The 20072-nt window shown below is 42.0% G+C and overlaps 1 long non-coding RNA gene and 1 pseudogene across 3 annotated transcripts in view; one reads left to right on the top strand and one right to left on the bottom strand.

Moving 5' to 3' along the window:
- Nucleotides 1-2: 2 nt before the first annotated feature.
- The window catches only part of LOC140848664 (uncharacterized), a 32935-nt gene continuing 12865 nt past the window's right edge, over nucleotides 3-20072 (top strand). For all 3 annotated transcript variants that reach the window (XR_012129760.1, XR_012129759.1, XR_012129761.1), the window contains exons 1-3: nucleotides 3-77; nucleotides 1458-1621; nucleotides 19434-19544. This is a non-coding gene — a long non-coding RNA (uncharacterized lncRNA). The remainder of the gene's footprint in view (nucleotides 78-1457; nucleotides 1622-19433; nucleotides 19545-20072) is intronic.
- On the bottom strand, nucleotides 2764-5676 carry LOC108401809 (toll-like receptor 12; annotated as a pseudogene).

The following is a 20072-nucleotide window of genomic DNA, read 5'->3' as shown; positions in this document are numbered from 1 at the left end:
CACTAAAGCCGAATGGGCGGAGCTAGTGAAGAGTAGAAGGGAGGGCCATCCGCCCGAGCGAGATCCAAGCAGAAATAGTAAGAAATAAGAATGGGGGGCAGGAAGGGGGGTGGGAGGGTAGCTAGAGGTGACCAGATGGTTGCACAGGAGAGAGGTGGACGATTGTAGGTTCGCTTTCCAGCTTAAGCTGCATACCTTTGGATCAATTGTGAACCTTTCTGTCCCTGCAAAGTTAGGGTAATAATAACATTTGTGTCTCGGGGTTTTTGTGGGCTTAAATGAGATAATACACCGAAAACGATTAGCTCAGGGCCTGGTCCTAATAATACACAACGAATGTTAGCTATTGTTATGTAAATCTGTTAATACAGAGCTTGGCACTTTGTGGGTGTTGGAGAATATTAACCATTATTAGAATAATAATAATCAGAATAATGTTAATATAAATGCAGTTGCTTTATGCCACTGAGGGGTTTAGAATGTGGGTTTTGTAGTCAGCCAAAGATCCAAATCCCACCCCACCTACCTCCTAGCTGTGTGGCCTTGAACAATGAATTACTGCATCTCTTTTGTCTTTGTTTTTTTTTTTAATCTGTAAAATGCAGTTAAGATAATAGAACCTACATTGAAAGGTGTTGTAAAGATTAAATGAGGTAATGCAGGTTAAGGGTGGTCTCCGGAGTTAAGCTGCCTGTGTCTGAAACTTCTTACTCTAAAATGCAGGATATAGGACTTGCCCTCACTGGTTGTGAAACCTTGGGCAAATTACTGACCTCTTTATGCCTCAGTTTCCTCCTCTGTGAAACGGGAATTACAATAATGGCATCTATCTGATAAGGTTTGTGAGAGGGATAAATGAGGAAGAGTATGTAAAGAGCTTGGCCCAGGTATGACAGAGGAGTTTAGTAATCATTAGCTATTACTATTTTTACTAATGGTTATGAGACTTTGGGGAAATTGACAGTACCTGGCATATGGCAAGTGCTCAATCCATTTTGGCTCTTGTTAAAATTAGGGGAATTCTATATCTTAGTTTTAATAGACCCAGTTCAAAGTCCTCTCTGTGAAACATGTTCCAGCTTATCTATAGTAACAACTCATGGGATTTTACTAGGTGAAGGTAATAGCAACCTTATTAAATGCACACCTGTCTTACAACAGCCCTATGAGGTTGATGTTACTACCCCCAGTTTTCACTGGGGAAGACAGGGTTTGGAAGATGAAGCCTTCTCAAGATCACATAGCTAATAAGTGCCAGAAGTTGAACTACTGGGCATGTGACTCCAAAGATTTCTTATGAGTCCCACACTGCGTAAGGAAAACTGGGATGGGGAGGTTGAGTGGGGAGAGAGTGTGACAGTGTGAGGTGCTGGGAGGGCTGGAGACACTGGAGAGAGTGTCAGGATCTGACGCTGGAAAAGCAGCTCTGCAGGGTAAGGTAAGAACGTCCATTTCAGGATCATCTGTCCTGTAGAGGAGGAATGGAGGTGAGGATCACAGAGACCAGAACACCATAAAGACACAAGAGGGCGCTCCTCGCCCCCAAATCCAGCCTGGAATTAGCCTTTGTCTTACTAAAGCCTGGCATCCTACAGAAGAGGAGAATGAAGGCTCCAAGAAGGTAAGTGCCGCAGTGAGTGTCATATAGAAATAAGTAACAGAGCCTGAACCAGACCCCTGTTCTCTGCTTCAATATCTACCAAGATTTTTGCCATCCACAGTTGTCAATGCTATTAAGACCCTCTCTGCACTGGGCCAGCACTACGCTCTAAGGATACAGAGATTAATCAAACCTGAATCTTGTCCCCAGGGCCTTACCTGCAAACTTTCCCAATTGAGTTTCCTATTAGTAAAAAATTTTGAACACATATTCCCAATATATGTGTATTTACTTATGATATGCACATATTTACTTATGATATGCACATAGTACATGTATAATTAATGAAAGCTAACTTGTACTGAACATTTATAATGCATTATTAGATCCTGCTCTGAGTTCTTTACACTTATTAACTCATTTAATCTTCATGAAACCCTTTTGAGGGAGGGTCTAATAGTTTCCCATATTGCAGAAGAGGAAACTGAGGTACAGAGGTTAAGTAACATAACGAAGCCATGTGGCTAAAAAGCAGGCAGTCTAACTTCAGAATAAAGTGAGATTTTTAAAAATAGCAATAGAAGTTTTAACATTTTTTTTTCTTAAACCCTAGTGGGTCATCTTGTATACCCCCTCTATGGAGAGCTCTGCTGCAGGGGCTCCCAGAGCTGTGAGGCCAGTACAGAGTCACCAATGCTTTGGTAAAGCAAAGTACAGGAACTGGTAGAAGCACAAAGGCAACAGCTCACCCAAGCTGGGAAGTGAGGAAAGGTTTCTGCAGAAAGAGATGGCTGAGCTGAATCTTAAAGGATATGTAGTATTTCCCCAGAGGAAAGAAACTGGGGGAAGGTTTGTCCCTGAGTGAAGGAACAGCACGTGCTAAGGCCCAGAGGCAAAAGCGTATGGTGTTCCGAGAGCTACACATAGTTTAGCATGGCTGGAGCAGAGTGAAGGGTAGGTTCCTCCTCCCAGTGATGCTACAAGGCTCAGCAATGATGGATAGGACCATGCCTTCGTGTTTTTATTGAGGGGACGGGCAATCAGTCTGCTGCCCCCTGGGCAGCATCGCAGCTTCTTGGTCCTCAGCTGCCAACTCCTCTATAGCCCAGATGGCAAAAGGGGTCCCTCTGCCCTTTGAAGATCTGGTTGAACTTGGCCTGCACTCCAGCCCACAGTTTGGGATGTTCATTCCCTCCTTTCTCCCCCATACACTCCATGAATTCCCAACTTTATTTCCTCTGGGCTACAGTTTCCGTGACCTAGGCACTTGATCTTCTGCCTCATGTGCATTTCCATCAAAAAACCAAAAGTCCAATGAAGCCAAGAATTTCGTGGGTTTAGTAAATCTTCTGAGGATCTGGAGATCTTGAAATTACATCACATAACACATGGCCACCTGCCAGCCACAAATTTTCACATTCAGCCTCCAGGGCCTTCCCAAAGCCTGTGTTCCCAAAGCCACCAGTTGATCCTCCCTACATGTGCAGGACCCTCACCTTCCACCAGAAGCTGAGTCTCATGTACCCCCCGACACCCACTGTCCCCTTGCCAGGCTGGCTTGCTTTTCCTATCCCACCCTCCAACACACAGGCCCCCAGCTGCTCCCCAGCCAAGCCCAGCAGTTATCTTTTCTTTCATTTTTCTTGGGCCATGTGCAACAGTCTCTTCCAGCCAGGCCAGTCTAAGGTAACAGGGGAGCTGGTGGCTGAAGACAGGCTCCAGGAAGACCAGCAGCAGCACTGGTGGTTGGGGGGCAGCCAGCAGGATGATGGTGGCCAGTGGAAGCTCCCAGCAGCAACATGGGGTGTGCAGGGCCTGGTGACTCGGCACGCGAGCATGTCCCAGCCGCTTGCCATGCTTTCTGTCACATTCTCAGCCATATCTTTGCCTGGCTGAAAATCCTGCTCAGGGAAACAGCGAGCTGCACCCACACCACCCATCCCTAGTCTTGCCTGCAGTGGGATACAAACGTGTCATACAGGAACCTCTTGCCCTCCCTTTGACCCCTCAGACCATGAAACCAAGCCCTAAACAAGGCCTCAAGATAAAGGATCCAGGAGTTCCTGGCTTCCTGTAGGAGGGGCCAGATCAGCAGAAGCAACAAGGCAGAGCTGCCCAGAGTTCCAACGCCAAAGCCTTGGGACAGTGGCTCCAGAGAAATGGGAAAAGGGGATTCTTGGGGTGGCTCCTAGCTTCTGGCTGGCACAACTGGGGGAACAGTGCTTGCATGTATGTTCTGGGGGACCACTCTAGACAGGGCCCCACCCAGGCATTGGCACACTGGCAAGCCAAGGATGCCTCCCAAATACACAGGGACTGGACATCAGGGAACTGTGCTCCTGGAGGCTGCCATCCAGTCTAGCACTAAGACCTGGAGACTGCCCAGGCCCTGCAAAGCAGCAGCAGGCTGTCTCTCCAATCCTATTTTGACCAGAGGCAGCCCCTAAAGCCCAGGGCAGCTCACCCACTGGCAAATCAAGCCACACTGGGCAGAGCCAAACGTGGGACTTCAGTGTCTGCAGCTTCAGCTCCCATAGACTGGGCAGCCCTGCGATGCAGCAAGGCCTGGGGCTGTGCCAATCCACCCTTCCCCCATTCCCTCAGATACTGGAGCCTGGGGAAAGACTTGGAGATGTCCTGGGAGCACAGGGCCTCCAAGCTATTGCCAATAGCAAGCGAAGGGCAGGGAAGATCTTGGTGACAGTGTGGGTCGCCAGCTGTGGTGCTCAGCCTTTAAGAGTCTGGGTCTGCAAGACTGGAAATACAGTAGAAGCCATCTTCCAACACTTCCTACCTGAGATTGCATGAAGCTCCAAGCTGGTCAGCCTCAGGGGCTAGGACAAGCTACCCCAGAAGGGCCAGAGGGGAACTGCAGTCTCAGGTTGTACAGACTCTCAGGTCCAGAAGTACCAGGCTGGGCTCAGCACCATGTATGCAGGGTGGTCACTACAGCCATAGCAGCCATCGTCCAAGGCTACCAGTGATTCCTGCTCAAGTCCAACATCTCCAGCCTCCTAAAGCCCCAATACCTGGCCCTCCAGACAAACCAGCTGGTTTTCCTGAGGTAGCAGCTCCCAGAGGTGGGGCAAACAGAGAAGGTGGCTGGGTGCAGGGTATGTAATCCACTGTTGGGCAGACCCAGCATCCAGAGTCCTGACATAGCCCCTGTCTCATGGCACTCTGCAGTTGGTTGTCACTCAGGACAGTCTCTGAAGCCTAGGCATGGCAGCCAGCAAACTTGAGCTCCTGTGGCAGGAAGCCAGAGCCTCCAGAGCTATGTGTCCTGTCAAAGTAGACCCTAAAGTCAACTCCTATAGAACAAAGTGGGCAACTGCCCTGGCAGGCAGCTCAGCCATGTCAGTGTTTGTCACTAACAAAATCCAGTCTGCAGCCCCAGTCCACCACTGCAACTACCTCCAACTTTGTGTGGTCCAGACACAGAGCTCCCAGCTTGAGGCCCTGAAGGGCCCCAAGACTGGCCATCTTCAGCCAGTTGTTGAGTGACAGGTCCAACATGTCCAGGGTCCAAACACAAGGTCTGGGAAGATGTCAGCCAGTCCCCCCACATTCTGAAGGCAACTATACTTGATAGCCAACCACCATAGACTAAGAGGCAACCAGACATCCAAGTTCCCATCCAGGCAAGGGCTCGAGGAAACAAGGTACCAGAGGGAGCTCCAGTTGTCAAGCATCAGGGGGTAGGAAGTGGTAATCCACGTGGTGGCCAATGAAAAGGAGCAGCTGCAGCTGCCCCAAGCTCCAGAGAACTCCTGGCAGGAGCTGGCTGTCATGCAGGTTCAGCCCCAGGATCTTGAGCCCAGGTAAGTGGGAGAAGGCATCCACAGGCAAAATGAAATGGAGCCGCAAGACAGAGCCCCTCCACAGTGTGGCACAACCTCCAAGACTGGTGGCCGGTTGGTCACTGAGGAACATTCTGCAAGGAGGGGCAGGCTGGAGTCCAGGGGGATCAGGGAGAAGCAGAAGACCATAGGTAGCCAGGAGCCTTCAGTCACTAGACAGTTGGAAGTGGTCCAGCCTGTGGTGAGAGGAAGGGACAGGAACAGGTGGCCACTCATCTCAGCACCTAGCCTGGCCTACAGAAAAGCAGAATCAGAACCCCACTTCCTGCTCCCCTCCCTTTTCCAGAAAGGAACCAGACCCACTCCTCCCCCTGTGCACATCAATACACAATACTCACAGTACTGGCAGGCTACACAACCCCCAGAATCCCCCTACCTAGGAGGCTCTGGAGGCAGAAATGAGAAGTCCACAATACTTCCAAACTGTAGCACTGCTAGGAGGGTGGGACCAGGTGGGAGATGTTTTGAGCTGAGGATTCAAAATTAGGGAAAGGCAAAAGGCCATGGGATGCAAGTCTCACTTCTCTGTTGGGAGCAAGCAAATAGTGTTTCTGAGCACAAGATTTGGGACCAGAGGTCCTGGAACCCACTCTGCTGTTGTCCCGGTCAAGGCACTTCCCCTCCCTGGCTTTCAGTTTCCTCATCTTTGAACTAAGCGTACTAATAACCACTTCGTAGAATTGCTGCAAATTACATATGGGTGTCAGAATGGGGTTTTTCTCCTCAACACTCCCTTTACTCTTCCTCTCTTTAATAGAAAGGGTGTCTTGAGTAAATCAGGACTTTTAAAAAGCAGATGTTTTATAAGCAGAACAATACATTGAAATGATGCTTTCATGGGCATTTTGCAATGCTCCACATGGAAGATTCCAAAGCACCCAAGATTTACCCAAGAGGATTACAGGGCTCCATTCCTGTCCATACAGGCTGAGGCTAGGAAGAACAGTCTGTCTGGCCTTGACCTTGATGTGAACTACAAGGATGGAGCCAGTACCCCAGGGAAGCAGAAAGTGAAAAAGAAAGGAGTTACAATTACCTCAAACAATGCAGTGAACTACTCAGTTATCTGATCATGATTTTTAAAAATAATAAACAAGAAAAATCCCTCAACTTATAAAAGGCTATCTACCCCAATCTGCAAGAAATATACTTCTTAGTAGTGAACATCCATCATGTTCACTTTAAAGGCAAGAATGAGACAACTATAATTACTTCTGTTTAACATTAAAAGGGAGGTCTTAGGAGAATAAGAAAGAAAAAGAACAGAAATTAAAATTATAAAATCATAAGTATTTTAAGAAACAAAGGGATCATGATTTATAAGATGCTATGAGTGTCTACATAGGATTTCCAAGAATTTCTAGAAACAAACTATTAAAACTGAAGAGTGCTTAGTTAAGATGCTAGATACTAGATACTTTTTGAAAAACATTCGAATATACTGATACATTAATAAGAGTCCCAACAGGAAACAAATTAGGATTTTTCTAAAAGGACTGTATGCAAAGAGACTAATCACAGAAGCGCTAGCAGAACTTAAGGGTGCCACAAGGGTTAGTGCAGGAACTGGGGCCAGCAAGCATAGGAGCTGTCACTACACCTAGAACTGAAGGGATAAGGACCAGGAGAAGTTACCAGAACCTGAAGGAGAGAGAGTTTTCTAGGGTCAGCTGCCTTGAGGAAAGCAATGACACTTGGTCAAGTCACAAATCAACCTAAGGGGATGTCACAGGAAGAAAATCAGGTGTATACTTCCCTTATTTCATTCCTCCCTTCCACTGAACTCTTAACAGGACACTCCATTGACCCTGGAAAACTGGAATGGGGTGGGGCATCAATGTAATCTCCTCAGGTCAGCTTCCCTGAGCAAAGAGCGAGATGGAAAAGGGCAAGGAGATACAGAGGGACAAAGGAATGCAGCATGACCACCAACAGACCATAGAAAATGTACTTTGTAAAAATAACATTTAAACTAATAATAAGGCACAAGGATAAATAGATGGAACAGAATAGAGTCCGTAAGCAGGTCTAACCATATGTAGTCAGCTGATTTATAAAAAGACACCATTCCATGTATCTTCACAAAAAATAACTCAAGATGCATCACAGGCCTAAATGTGAAAAGTAAAACAATAAATCTTTCAGAAGAAAACAGGAGACTATCCTCATGGTCTTGGGATAAGCAAATTTTTCCTAAATAGGTCACAAAAAGAACTAGATATAAAGTATTTTCTTAATTTAGATTTCACTAAAGCTAAGAAATTCTTTTCATTAAAAGATATGACTAAGAAAATAAATAAGCCATAAACCAAGAGAAGTTATTTGCAGTACATACGTTAAAAAATTCATAGTTGTGGAACATAAATATTACTTGGAATAACCCATGTACCAAGAAGGAACCATAATGAAAATTAGCAAATATCTTAATTGAACAATAACAAAATACTACATATCAAAACCTGTAGGATAAAGCTAAGGCAATATTTATGGAGAAATGTACAGCCTTAAATGTTTTTGTCAGAAAACAAACAGCAAAAGCTGAAAATCAATGAGTGAGGCATAACCTCCAAAAATTAGAAAAGGAATAGTTTTTTAAAACTTCACTTCCACCAGACTCACTCTTTACCATGAACAACTATGAAACTGGGCCGACTATACATGGAACAACTCTTTTCAGACATTAGGCAAACTGGCAGTATAGGATGCTGATCCCTGAGAGAAGGGAAACAAAGGCAGACTCTGCAGTTGCCCTTTCTCCCGGTAGGCACTTACTGAGCCATGGCATAGGGAGGGAGCGAAACCAAGGAAAGCATAGCAGTATTTGTAAGCTGAGAAAACAGGTCAGGACAACTGCAGTTTGTGAGACAGACTATAGGAGAGGAGAGAGCTACACAGAGAAAGAACTGCAGAAATATGATGGGGTCCCCTTGGGTCTTTAGCTGAACACTAAGTTGAATATGTTTAGGATGAAATTCCACAGGGCTGGGCAAAGAATAACCATTGGAGAGCTGTAAGATGAAAATTTCCAAAGTTCTTACAGAGTTGGGAGATGTTTAAGTTCTGACAAGCCAGATACAAGGGACCCTGTTCAATACACAGGATAGACAGTAGAGCACCCTGTCAGGTCACACCTCAGCAATAGGGCTAAACTAGCCCAGAACATAGGTTTAAAAGCAAGTCTTGAAATTATCTAAGTGACCCACTACTTGCCCAAACAAACTTCAACATTCTTTCAAGGAAAAAAACAAAATCCAGCTCATCAACAATGTAACGTTCACAATGTCCAGTATCTAATAAAAACAAAATTACAAATATGTGAATAAGCAGGAAGATACCTAGAAGAGAAAAATCAATAGCAATATGCCCAGAAATGATGAATATGATGGAATTAGCAGAGATGTTAAACAAGTAATTATAAAAACACTCATTAAGGACCTAGGAGCAAGATGGCAGTGTGAATAGAGCAGCAGAAATCTCATACCAAATCCACATGTATTTATGAAAATATAACAAAGACAATTCTTCTTAGAATAAAGACCAGAGGACACAGGAAAACATCCAGACCACATCCACACCTGCAAGAACCCAGGGCCTAGCAAAGGGGGTAAGATACAAGCCCCAGCCTGGCAGGACCTGAGCGCCCCCTCCCCCCAGCTCCTGGCAGGAGGAGAGGAGTTGGAGCCGGGAGGGAGAGGAAACCCAGGACTGCTGAACACCCAGCCCCAGCCATCCGCACCAGAGCACAGACACAATGCATGTGTGGGGTCCTGGATACTAGGTAAACAGGACGGCAAGACCGGTGAGCAGGTCCCTGAGGCCAGCACCCTAGGACCAAGAAAAGCAAGCAGCTTTTTTTTTTATATCAGTTTTTTTTTTGGTGAGTGCTTTTTGGAAGTCTTAAAGGGACAGGGACCCCAAAACCAGACGGAAGCGTCCGGGACACTTAGTCCAGAGGCAGAGAATCTGGGGATCTCTGGGCACTCTAACCCCCTGGGCAGCAGGGAGCACAGAGGCCCCTCACGGAGATAAATAGCCTCCCGACCACTCCCCCTGCAACACGGCTCCACCATTTTGGAGCAGCAGCCCGAGCCAGGCCACGCTCAAAGCAACAGCAGAGATAAATTCCATAGCAGCCAGGCAGGAATCAGAAGCCCTGTCTGTGTGCAGCTGCCCAGCACAAGCCACTAGAGGTTGCTGTTCTCCCAGGAGAGGAAGGCCACAAACCAACAAGAAGGGAAGTTCTTCCAGCCGTCACTCGTCCCAGCTCTGTAAACTATTTCTATCACCATGAAAAGGCAAAATTACAGGCAAACCAAGATCACAGAGACAAACAACACCAGAGAAGGAGACAGACCTAACCAGTCTTCCTGAAAAAGAATTCAAAATAAAAATCATAAACATGCTGACGGAGATGCAGAGAAATATGCAAGAGAAATGGCATGAAGTCCGGAGGGAGATCACAGATGCCAGGAAGGAGGTTACAGAAGTAAAACAAACTCTGGAAGGATTTATAAGCAGAATGGATAAGATGCAAGAGGCCATTCATGGAATAGAAACCAGATAACAGGAATGCATAGAAGCTGACATAGAAAGAGAGAAAAGGATCTCCAGAAATGAAACAATATTAAGAGAACTATGTGACCAATCCAAAAGGAAGAATATCCATATTATAGGGGTACCAGAAGAAGAAGAGAGAGAAAAAGGGATAGAAAGTGTCTTTGAAGAAATAATTACTGAAAACTTCCCCAAACTGGGGGAGAAAATAATCAAACAGACCACGGAAATACACAGAACTCCCAACAGAAAGGACCCAAGGAGGACAACATCAAAACACATAATACTTAAAATGGCAAAGAACAAAGACAAGGAAAGAGTTTTAAAGGCAGCTAGAGAGAAAAAAGTCACCTATAAAGGAAAACCCATGAGACTATCATCAGACTTCTCGACAGAAACTTACAGGCCAGAAGAGAAGGGCATGATATATTTAATGCAATGAAACAGAAGGGCCTTGAACCAATGATACTGCATCCAGCACGATTATCATTTAAATATGATGCAGGGATTAAACAATTCCCAGACAAGCAAAAGATGAGGGAATTTGCCTCCCACAAACCACCTCTACAGGGCATCTTACAGGGACTGCTCTAGATGGGAGCACTCCTAAAAAGAGCACAGAACAAAACACCCAACATATGAAGAATGGAGGAGGAGGAATAAGAAGGGAGAGAAGAAAAGAATCTCCAAACAGTGTATATAACAGCTCAATAAGTGAGCTAAGTTAGGCAGTAAGATACTAAAGAAGCTAACCTTGAACCTTTGGTAACCACAAATCTAAAGCCTGCAATGGCAATAAGTACATATCTCTCAATAGTCACCCTAAACGTAAATGGACTTAATGCACCAATCAAAAGACACAGAGTAACAGAATGGATAAAAAAGCAAGACCCATCTATATGCTGCTTACAAGAAACTCACCTCAAGCCCAAAGACAGGCACAGACTAAAAGTCAAGGGATGGAAAAACATATTTCAGGCAAACAACAGTGAAAAGAAAGCAGGGGTTGCAGTACTAATATCAGACAAAATAGACTTCAAAACAAAGAAAGTAACAAGAGATAAAGAAGGACACTACATAATGATAAAGGGCTCAGTCCAACAAGAGGATATAACCATTCTAAATATATATGCACCCAACACAGGAGCACCAGCATATATGAAACAAATACTAACAGAACTAAAGGGGGAAATAGAGTGCAATTCATTCATTTTAGAAGACGTCAACATGCCACTCACCCCAAAGGATAGATCCACCGAGCAGAAAATAAGTAAGGACACGGAGGCACTGAACAACACAGTAGAACAGATGGACCTAATAGACATCTATAGAACTCTACATCCAAAAGCAACAGGATATACATTCTTCTCAAGTGCACATGGAACATTCTCCAGAATAGACCACATACTAGCCCACAAAAAGAGCCTCAGTAAATTCCAAAATATTGAAATTCTACCAACCAACTTTTCAGACCACAAAGGTATAAAACTAGAAATAAATTCTACAAAGAAAACAAAAAAGCTCACAAACACATGGAGGCTTAACGACATGCTCCTAAATAATCAATGGATCAACGAACAAATTAAAATAGAGATCAGGCAATATATGGAAACAAATGACAACAACAACACAAAGCCCCAACTTCTGTGGGACACAGCAAAAGCAGTCTTAAGAGGAAAGTATATAGCGATCCAGGCACACTTGAAGAAGGAAGAACAATCCCAAATGAATAGTCTAACATCACAATTATCGAAACTGGAAAAAGAAGAACAAATGAGGCCTAAAGTCAGCAGAAGGAGAGACATAATAAAGATCAGAGAAGAAATAAACAAAATTGAGAAGAATAAAACAATAGCAAAAATCAACGAAACCAAGAGCTGGTTCTTTGAGAAAATAAACAAAATAGATAAGCCTCTAGCCAAACTTATTAAGAGAAGAAGAGAATCAACACAAATCAACAGCATCAGAAATGAAAACGGAATAATCACGACAGACTCCACAGAAATACAAAGAATTATTAAAGACTACTATGAAAACCTATATGCCAACAAGCTGGAAAACCTAGAAGAAATGGACAACTTCCTAGAAAAATACAACCTTTCAAGACTGACCAAGGAAGAAACACAAAATCTAAACAACCCAATTATGAGCAAAGAAATTGAAACGGTAATCAAAAAAATACCCAAGAACAAAACCCCTGGGCCAGATGGATTTACCTCAGAATTTTATCAGACACACAGAGAAGACATAATACCCATTCTCCTTAAAGTGTTCCAAAAAGTAGAAGAGGAGGGAATACTCCCAAACTCATTCTATGAAGCCAACATCACCCTGATACCAAAACCAGGCAAAGACCCCACCAAAAAAGAAAATTACACACCAATATCCCTGATGAACATAGACGCAAAAATACTCAACAAAATACTAGCAAAACGAATTCAAAAATATATCAAAAGGATTATACACCATGACCAAGTGGGATTCATCCCAGGGATGCAAGGATGGTACAACATGTGGAAATCCATCAACATCATCCACCACATCAACAAAAAGAAGGACAAAAACCACATGATCATCTCCATAGATGCTGAAAAAGCATTTGACAAAATTCAACATCCATTCATGATAAAAACTCTCAGCAAAATGGGTATAGAGGGCAAGTACCTCAACATTATAAAGGCCATATATGATAAACCCACAGCCAACATTATACTGAACAGCAAGAAGCTGAAAGCTTTTCCTCTGAGATTGGGAACAAGACAGGGATGCCCACTTTCCCCACTGTTATTTAACATAGTACTGGAGGTCCTAGCCATGGCAATCAGACAAAACAAAGAAGTACATGGAATCCAGATTGGTAAAGAAGAAGTTAAACTGTCACTATTTGCAGATGACATGATATTGTACATAAAAAACCCCAAAGACTCCACTCCAAAACTACTAGAACTGATATCGGAATACAGCAAAGTTGCAGGAGACAAAATTAACACACAGAAATCTGTGGCTTTCCTATATACTAACAATGAACCAATAGAAAGAGAAATCAGGAAAACAACTCCATTCACAATTGCATCAAAAAGAATAAAATATCTAGGAATAAACCTAACCAAAGAAGTGAAAGACCTATACCCTGAAAACTACAAGTCACTCTTAAGAGAAATTAAAGGGGACACTAACAAATGGAAACTCATCCCATGCTCATGGCTAGGAAGAATTAATATCGTCAAAATGGCCATCCTGCCCAAAGCAATATACAGATTTGATGCAATCCCTCTCAAATTACCAGCAACATTCTTCAATGAACTGGAACAAATAATTCAAAAATTCATATGGAAACACCAAAGACCCCGAATAGCCAAAGCAATCCTGAAAAAGAAGAATAAAGTGGGGGGGATCTTGCTCCCCAACTTCAAGCTCTACTACAAAGCCATAGTAATCAAGACAATTTGGTGCTAGCACAAGAACAGAGCCACAGACCAGTGGAACAGATTAGAGACTCCAGACATTAACCCAAACATATATGCTCAATTAATATTTGATAAAGGAGCCAAGGACATACAATGGCAAAATGACAGTCTCTTCAACAGATGGTGTTGGCAAAACTGGACAGCTACATGTAGGAGAATGAAACTGGGCCATTGTCTAACGCCATATACAAAGGTAAACTCAAAATGGATCAAAGACCTGAATGTAAGTCATGAAACCATTAATCTCTTGGAAAAAAACATAGGCAAATACCTCTTAGACATAAACATGAGTGACCCCTTCTTGAACATATCTCCCTGGGCAAAGAAAACAACAGCAAAAATGAGCAAGTGGGACTACATTAAGCTGAAAAGCTTCTGTACAGCGAAAGACACCATCAATAGAACAAAAAGGAACCCTACAGTATGGGAGAATATATTTGAAAATGACAGATCCGATAAAGGCTTGACATCCAGAATATATAAAGAGCTCACACGCCTCAACAAACAACAAATAACACAATTAAAAATGGGCAGAGGAACTGAACAGACAGTTCTCCAAAAAAGAAATACAGATGGCCAGCAGACACATGAAAAGATGCTCCACATCGCTAATTATCAGAGAAATGCAAATTAAAACCACAATGAGATATCACCTCACACCAGTAAGGATGGCTACCATCCAAAAGACAAACAACAACAAATGTTGGCGAGGTTGTGGAGAAAGGGGAACCCTCCTACACTGCTGGTGGGAATGTAAATTAGTTCAACCATTGTGGAAAGCAGTATGGAGGTTCATCAAAATGCTCAAAATAGACTTACCATTTGACTCAGGAATTCCACTCCTAGGAATTTACCCTAAGAACACAGCACTCAAGTTTGAAAAAGACAGATGCACCCCTATGTTTATCGCTGCACTATTTACAATAGCCAAGAATTGGAAGCAACCTAAGTGTCCATCAGTAGATGAATGGATAAAGAAGATGTGGTACATATACACAATGGAATATTACTCAGCCATAAGAAGAAAACAAATCCTACCATTTGCAGCAACATGGATGGAGCTGGAGAGTATTATGCTCAGTGAAATAAGCCAAGCGGAGAAAGAGAAATACCAAATGATTTCACTCATCTGAGGAGTATAAGAACAAAGGAAAAACTGAAGGAACAAAACAGCAGCAGAATTACAGAATCCAAAAATGGACTAACAGGTACCAAAGGGAAAGGAACTGGGGAGGATGGGTGGGCAGGGAGGGATAAGTGGGGGGAAGAAGAAAGGGGGTATTAAGATTAGCATGCATGGAGGGCGAGGGAGAAAGGGGAGGGAGGCTGTAGAACACAGAGAGGACAAGTAGTGATTCTACAACACTTTGCTATGCTGATGGACAGTGACTGTAATGTGGTTTTTAGGGGGCACTTGGTATAGGGGAGAGCATAGTAAACATAGTATTCTTCATGTAAGTGTATATTAAAGATTAAAAAAAAAGAAAGAAAGAAAGAAAGAAAAGGGGGATTACTCCTTGATAGGATAAAACTATTGGTAAAAAAAAGTATCAAAGATTAATGCATGCTTTAAATATCCTTAATTTTGATCACTTAAAGGGTGTCAGATGAACGGCTATGGAGGTACTCTTTTCTGATAATATTCCTTTCTCTTAATAAAAATAAAAAATGATAATAAATAAAAATAAATAAAAAAGCAGTTCCTGTGTGCTGACCTCCAATGAGTTCTACACAGTGGTATGTATAGAGGGCATGTCAAAGTGTGGGCAAAGGGTCTGTTTGTTTTTATGCAGAAGATCGAGGCCTAGCTTGGCTACCCAGAAAATGAACTAAGATACGATATGAGGAGGAGCTTCCGGCATCAGCACTCTCTGGAGGACTCGTGCCGGGGGATGATCATCAAAAAGCCTCCACAGGGATCCGGGCGATGCTGCGGTTGTGGCTGCGTCCATCCCACCATTTCCTGGACTTGCCACTGGAATGAGGAGGGAGATGTCTAGGCTGGCCTGTGCATACAGTGAGACAATGAATTTGAGTGGATCTGTACTGTTGGAACTCAACCAGGAGTTGGGAGGGGTGCAAGTTGTAGCGCTCCAAAATCTTACGACTATAGACTATCTATGGTTAAAAGAACATATGGGATGTGAACAGATCCCAGAAATGGGTTGCTTTAATTTGTCTGATTTCTCTCAGACTGTTCAAGTACAGTTGGACAATATCCATCATATCATAGACAAATTTTCACAAATGCCTAGGGTGCCTAACTGGTTTTCTTGGCTTCACTGGAGATGGCTGGTAATTATAGATTTGCTTTGTTTATGTCGCCGTATTCCTATTATGTTAATATGTGTGTGCAAGTTAGTAGTTTAAAACCTATACATGCTTAAGGTACTCTACAAGAAGATATGTCAAAGAAATAATCAATCCTCCCATGTTTTCTTCCATATGCTACCTCTATAGCTTTTCTTCTTCCTTCCTAATTACAACCCTTAAATAGAATTCGTGCCTCATATCAAATTTACCGAGCATCATAATTCCTCCATGTGGTAAAGATACCTCGAGACAAGTGCTGGACATAGAAGCCGCAGGGCATAAATCTGCAAAGAAGTAAAAAGCTAACCTTTTCAAACAATATGGCTTCTCTCTCACTTACCAACTTTACATTTCCCTGTATGGCCCCGGAAGATGACTGGTTAGCCAGAGACGGGTAAGATTCCTCAAGGGAGGAACAACCTAAGACAGGCACAGTCGCAGGGGGGCCATCAGATGAGAAATCGGGGAACAACAGTGGTGAAGCTTAGAACCTCAACCCCCCCTGTTTTCAGAGAAATCTTCTGCATCCGTGGATGTTTTATTGCCCTTGTCTAGCTCGGATTAGCACATAGTCTTCAGGCACACACATGATCATCTACAATTCTACCTTTATCTTGCATCTACCTACCACTTCAGCATTTAATTAAAAATAAAAATAATAATAATAATAAAGGGAGAAATGTGGGATCCACATATAAATCAAGTATAAACATCAAATGAATATTCATATTTGACCTGATTGTTTATAGTTCATAATGCGTGATTAAAACCAAAAGTTTCTGTGATGAATGCCCTTGTACTGTTCACCATGTAAGAACTTATTCACTATGTAAGAATTCGTTCACCATGTAAGAACTTGTTCGTTATGCTTCAGAAGATTGGAGACTGACGAGAGTTAGGCTTGAGATGGATTAATGATTGTGCATTGAGCATTGACCCCCCTATACAGAATTTTATTGTTGTTAACAACCATTTGATCAATAAATATGAGAGATGCCCTCTCAAAAAAAAAAAGCCTTAAAATCCTGTTAGTCTTATGAACCACGATTAGTTAACCTGGTATTTTATTGAACATCTATGTGTTGAACATTGCTCTCACCATGATGGAAAAGGAAATGGAGATGGTTGGTTTCGCTGCTTTTGGTTGCTGACTGAATACCTAATAAATTAGGGCTCGTGAATCTGACAGTCTGTTTTGTATCTGGGACAGAGTCAAAAGTGGGTCTTTTTAAAATAATAAACTTATTTCATGTTTAAAAAAACACTCATTAAGGTCACAGATTTAAAGCAAAGCATTAATGAAATAAGGAAAGAAAAGGAATATTTTTAAAAAGCTAAATTGAAGTTGTAAAACTGCAAAAATCAATATCTGAAATGAAAAGTTCACTGAATATGATTAATAGCATATTACACCCTACAGAAGAAAATAATCAGTGAACTTGAAAACCTAGAAGTAGAAACAGTCCCAAATGATGTACAGAAGGATAGTCAGGAAAAAACGAACAAAACTTTAGTGACCTATAGGATAAAAGCAAGCAGCCCAATATATGTGTAATTGGTGTCCCAAGGGAAAAAAAGAGAGGGGAGCCTGAAGAAATAATAGCCTAATTTTTTCCAAATTTAATGAAAACTATAAACCCACAGAGCCAAGAGTTTCAAGAAACCCTAAGGAGGATAAACACAAAAAAGAAAGCTCCAATAAGGAATGTCATAATCAAAAAGTTGAAGATAAAGAGAACATCTTAAGAGTAGCTAGAAGAAAATGAACCATTACATAAACAGGAAAAAAGATAAGAATTACTATGACAGTAATCTTATGTTGGTAGAACTATCGGTGACTCAGATCCCTCAAGAATGAAAATTCTGGTTGTCCTGCTAGGTATAAAGAGCAAGTGAGCAAACAGCAACAGTTGAGGTGCTAGATTAAGCCCAATGGAGTATAAACAGATTATTGGAGAACAGAAGTAAAATATACCATCAGATAAAAGGATTGTGACACAAATCTGTATTTTCTTCCTTGAGTCATGTGTATCTTATATTAGCTATTGTAGTTCATCAATTCTGTAATGTTCATTTTTTTCAAATTTGAAAAATGGAATTTGAAAATATTTGAAATAAGGTAGGGCAGCACCCTTCAATTAATAACACCTTGCTATTGCTGGTAACCAGGCAACATTCATGATATAGTTACTATTGCCTGTGTGTAAGCATATTTGGTCATAGCTGTTCATATTATTACCACTTTAATTGAGTTATGTATATCATTGATACTACCCATTTTAGTTTAGTTGTCCTTTAAAATGTCTTTAAAAAGTTGCACTTTAATTCAACATTGAAATGAAAAGTTATTGTATGTACAAAGAAAGCATGAAAAGAAACAAGTGTGCAAATAGTCTTTGTTGGAAAATAATGGAGGAATTCAGAGCAGGACTAAAATATGAAGGTTTTCTTAAAATTGAATTTTTATATGTATAGAAGTTACATAAAATAAAAGTCTGTCTATATATAAATAAGTATAAAATAGCTCTAAGTTATAAGTGATGAGAAAGCATTGTGTAAGTAATTGAATCATTTTCCTTACTGGTACATAAAACAATGGTTTGTTTTACAACTGATTCTTAGAGTCAATGAAATGCAATAATTTAACTATTTTAAACTAATTTTTCTCTTCTTTCCCTCATTATTATTTACTAGTGTGTTGGTAGTAGTTAATTTTATAATTTATTGCTCAGATTATAGAATTTTGAGACAAGAAAGTTATCATTTGACTAACCATATCCCACAGATCAGAGACTTGCAGCTGGATATAATTACTGGTGAAATTTAGGTTGACTCCTTTGGGATGAAGGAATACATTATCAGTTTTTCAAAAGATAATTGATTGTATTATAGTTGATGGAAGCTTTACTTTGAAGTGTAAGTATTGGAAAAAGGGCTTATGGCATAATGTGTAGGCAAAAAAGTAGACAGTATTGGGCACTTGGCATTCATTTAGCATCTAATTCCCTTCCTATGCCTGTTTGGTAACCATGCCCACCTTGCCTCAGTGGTTAAGTGGTATTACTTGGAGTCTGCCACTGTAGGATCCTAGTAGCCCTACTGAAATCAAGGAGCCCATTTTGAGCTGCAGCTTCCGATGACTATCCCCAGCCTTACAGAGAACAGTCATGACAGTGTTTTTCAAAGATGGCAGTGGTCCCCTTACTAATGCACTCTTCAGGGCTTTCAAAAAGGGATTATCTTCTGGGCCTATTCTAGAAATATAGTTAATGAGTGGGGAACATGTTACACATGGATATGAACTCAATATTCTAATCTCCCATCTTCTACTTTATGTCAAGGAATTTATGACATCTTAAACTTCTTTAGTAGACCACCGTTTAATCCAAGATTCAACCAAACAAACAAACAAACAATTAGAATACTTCTGGCTACTCAAACTAGCCTATCAAAATAAAGGTCTCTAGTATATGCACTTAGATCAATACATTCAGTATAATCTAAAATTACATTCCTTGCTTGGTCTAGCACCCTCAGGGTTTATATCCACATGTATTCTTTAGACTTTGCCAATATATTAGTAAAACTTTACCCTTATTCTCCTTGCCTTTTGGGTTTGATTTTGTCATTGCCTTCTAGGCATACGGGGATCTGATGCTAGTTACACATCTCTAGACTATGGAGAAGATGGCTTTCTGTGTGTACCTCCTTCTTGGATCTTTCCTTCTCCTCCTCTGCTCCATATCACAGGTGAGCCTATACCTGCAAGTTATATTTTCTGCTTTCTGTGTGTGTAAGAGATCAGGGCAGGAGGAAGGAAGAAGCCAGGATTTATTTTCTGCTCCTTCTCTACTTTGGCAGTACTTTCAACAGCAGCTGTAATTCTTGCACCATTCCAACTCTTGCAAGGCAGGCCTGCCATATTTCCAGCCTCAACTTCCAGCTTTCTGGGCTCTAGTAATCCTGCCTCTTTCCCTTGTTCCTGCCTCTGCAAGAAATTTGAGGTTCTTCAATCCCAGTCATAAAAGGTCCTTAGCTTTTAGATGGATCCTCGAGTAATTAGGACGTGAGCTTGGAGTCTCTGTGCCCTTCACTCTGTTCTACAGCATGACCACTCAGCTTCTTACTGCCTTGCTTTCAATGGGCACTCCATTCCAGGTGACTACAAGTTTTCATTTAATCAACTGTTTCACCATTGCATGTCTGATCTGCCAGAGTCCATTGCTTAAAGCGGATTGTCACTCCTCTTGGTCCCAACAGGTCCAATCCTCAGATTCC

This window comes from Manis javanica, chromosome 4 (assembly GCF_040802235.1).
Source record: "Manis javanica isolate MJ-LG chromosome 4, MJ_LKY, whole genome shotgun sequence".
Lineage (NCBI taxonomy): Eukaryota > Metazoa > Chordata > Mammalia > Pholidota > Manidae > Manis > Manis javanica.
This window is presented reverse-complemented; position numbering and strand designations above follow the sequence as displayed.